Below are 3,670 nucleotides of genomic sequence, written 5' to 3'. Positions count from 1 at the left end.
TCCCGCGGCCAACCGACGGAGCATGATAGATGGAATTGAAAAATTAACTGCATCTCGAATATGAGATTCACCGTACTCATTAGAGCTGCGGCAGTCCAAAATAACAATGTTTTTGGAATCATTCCTCAATAATGACAGCAACCCTTCATTCGAAACGATATCGTAGTCACACTCCGGAGTAGTAGGCATTTTTCAATGTAAACACTCACAAAGCGTTAAATAATAATTAATGAATCACAGCGCAGAGAAACACTTGCATAACAAAATTGTTTTAATAACACAAAACATAGTTTTTCTTTCACAACTATAACAAAAATAGAAGAATGCACCTTTTAAAAACGTGCACCCACTGTGAGGACAAAACTCAGAATGGTGCGCGCATTGTTGCCATTTCCTAAGAGAGGGAGTGCGGACAAAAATCGACACAAAACACCCGCATCCATTGGCCTATGATCACGTGGGCCTTCAACCTGTAGCCAATAGCTACTTGGTTACGTCATTTCATTGATGAGAGCCTCTAATAATCATTTCGTGTTATACTATAGTTCAGACCTACGTTTATTTTTCATCTCTGGAAAGTAACTGTCACGTATGTCACAATGCGAACCTTCAAACTTTCATTTATCTTCAAGATGCGTGGGTGGGTGACTGCTTAATAAAAAGGAGACCTATTTACGATTAGAAGTGACGTCAGCAAGGACCCGTCACACCAAGTTTATTAAAATCTCTGCATGTCCTGGAAAGATCAGGCTATGTAAATTTATCAAATTAAAATTTACAAATGACTGCCATAATTTAATAACAAACATGTGGTGCTTAATTGTATTACCTATGTTTTAAAATTTAATATATTGACTTGATTGTTAAAAAAATCAGGTTTTTCATGTATTTACCTGTACATTTGAATTTATGATTCCTATGACTTAATAATAATGTGGAAAACAACTATTCTGCCGACCCTAGGATATTTAATGTATTAAAATATCCTTGCTGCCGACCCACATCCCACACGACTGGTAGTACTTGGACCTGGTATTTGTACTGGTAGTACTTGTACTTTGTAGTACTTATTCAATTTCAATGGTCTGCTAGATCTAGAATGTGTATAACATTTTTTTACAAAGTAAAATAATAATTTGACATTCACTAGGTATATGTATTACTTCTTCCCTGTTACAATAATCAAAATGTAGCCATTAGTTGGTATATTAAATATAGGATAGGTATAAGTACCTTTCAATTCAAAAAGATAACTACCTACAAAATTTAAGTATTCAGTCACAGAATTGCGTCTGTAAATAGTTGGTTGCCTAACTTCAGATCGACTAAAATTTTGAATTGGAAACGGAAAATTTAATGTTTAGATAAAGGCAAACTCAAATGTTATAAACGATTTTAGCAGCACATATAAAATCCACTATTGTACATATATAGTTAAACATATCAGTATTCTACATATTGTATAGTTAAAAATCATCCAGGAATTCTGTTTTGATGTTAAGTAGATATTTATTAAAAGGCTACATAACGCAAGTTCGGTATTGATATCTACATGCTCTGGATATATCTCTTTGTCTTTTCATCTCTTACAATTAGAAAAGAACTGACGCGTCTATATGTTAATATCAAACTTGCGTCATATTTTAGGTTATCTAATTATTATAATAATAGATCTATTTCTGGATATTATGGAAGATAATGCTTTGGAATAATGAGATATATGAAATTTGAAAAGTATGAATAAAACACAACAATTATTTTTCCAAATATCCAAATAAATTGGCTGCAAACTTCACCTTAAGCCGGCACCACACGGCATGGCCAGATTGGGCCAATGTGCAATTGGTAAAGCTGGACCAATATGTGCCAACTTCAATGTATGTCCTCATTGTCCTCCACACGGTATGCTCAGAGATATGGAGTAGGGAGAATGAGCGTCAAGATGCGCAAACTTGTTAATAAAGGAGGTCGCCATTTTGAAGTCTTAGATACGAGGGGGTACTATATTACATTACCAGGTCAGTTCTAAAATTCAAATTAGAAACGCACATAACTTTACATTAAATTTTGAAATGAAATATGAACTAACAAATACGTACTTTTGAAATTTTCAATTACATATGAATTATTTTTCATAATTTTCTAGGTATATCTGAATATTTATTATATAATAAAAAATTAAATTTACATATATGCACTTCATAAAAAATATATTAAATACTATATTACTCAAGAACAGCGGCTAGAGTTGTATCATAACTGCATAGGATATTATTACCCATCATATGTATAAATCTGCACACACTCCGACATTGTGCTTATCTTTTACATTGAATGATACTTTAATTATGTTGTAACTATATTGTTTCACAGAAGGTTCAACAGAGAATATTAATCACACCAATAATAATATATTTTTGATACGATAAACTTTAACAGATTGCGGTAGGTACTCAATTTATATGAAATAAAAAAAAATTGTGATGTAGTTCCTAAATATTTTGTATATTAAAATAAAACACTGTATAACGTAACATATTTATTTACTGATGGTTGAAAATAATTATTTAATTTTTGTCTTAATGCAGGGCCTTGAATAATCCGTCCTTAATTTCGTTTCGTAAAGACTGAACGGTAAGTTTCCTGTCTACATTTCAGTTTAACATTTTTCGTTGCAACTGTAGAAGGAGATATACTGCAAAGATATTTTCATTATTAAAGTTATCCATTAAAGTATGTTTTCATTGCCATAATACTCCTTCTCTTAGCACTACTATCAGTACTAGTGTTACCATTTGATGTATTCTGAACACTGAAAATAAAATTACTGTAAATATTATTTCTTAATTTATTAGGTCCGTATCAAACAATTTGGCAGGGTACGTATTTAACATCCTTAGCATTACTACTATTTTTAAATTACAAATCTTTATTACCTTAAATTCAGTTGTCTCTTCTTTTTACGTTGTACCTACTCGAACTTCAGTAACGTTATAGGTCAAAGATGATTCACTTGATTGTAACATCAATTTGGTCAAAGCTCCTGTATTAATTGAACTCGATAAAGTACTCTTGCTTAAAATGGAAGAAGATACACCACAAAATAATTTTATGGAAGGTGCAGAGTTGGGTCGTACTATTTTTCTTCCACAAAGGGGGAGAAAATCATCCGCTTTAAAGTGTTCAGAGCAAATTACGTTATTTTTTGTCCATACCCAATTTTCTTTTTCGATAGAAAGAACCTTGTCCTTGTCCAGTAAAGTTTCATTTCTAGGAAAGCTAGAAATAAAAAAATTACATGTTTACAATAAAAATTTAGAATAAAAAGTGGAAATATCTTATTTTTGTGTACAGCTACCTAAATATTTAGAAATGTTTTGTATTGGACATCTTCTGCAATTTGCGCTTCTTTCACAGTACAAAGCACAAGACATATTTAAAGTTCAATAAAAACGAAATTTACAAACAAAAATATGAATAACCTCAAAAAACACACCTGTAAACCTAACGTCAACAACAACTGCGTCACTGCGTGACGTAAAAGCCTTCAAAATGTCTGCGCCCGTAGCGTCCCTAGAAAAGTGGATGCGCACTCGTCGAAGCTCATTCTCCCCTACTCCATATCTCTGGGTATGCTCAATACTGACAGTTGCTAGGATAGCGGTCCCAC

The 3,670-nt window shown here is 32.5% G+C and overlaps 1 long non-coding RNA gene across 1 annotated transcript; it reads right to left on the bottom strand.

Annotated features, from left to right (window-relative positions):
* Positions 1-2,526: 2,526 nt before the first annotated feature.
* Positions 2,527-3,409, bottom strand: LOC108915788. Its single transcript, XR_001964739.1, has 3 exons — positions 3,359-3,409; positions 2,937-3,279; positions 2,527-2,812 (listed from the first exon to the last, which is right to left on the bottom strand). It is a non-coding gene; the product is annotated as an uncharacterized LOC108915788 (long non-coding RNA).
* Positions 3,410-3,670: the final 261 nt, after the last annotated feature.

Source organism: Anoplophora glabripennis, unplaced genomic scaffold (genome assembly GCF_000390285.2).
Source record: "Anoplophora glabripennis isolate ALB-LARVAE unplaced genomic scaffold, Agla_2.0 scaffold1692, whole genome shotgun sequence".
Classification (NCBI taxonomy): Eukaryota; Metazoa; Arthropoda; class Insecta; order Coleoptera; family Cerambycidae; genus Anoplophora; species Anoplophora glabripennis.
Note: the sequence above shows the minus strand (reverse complement) of the source record. Positions and strands in the feature narration are given on the sequence as shown.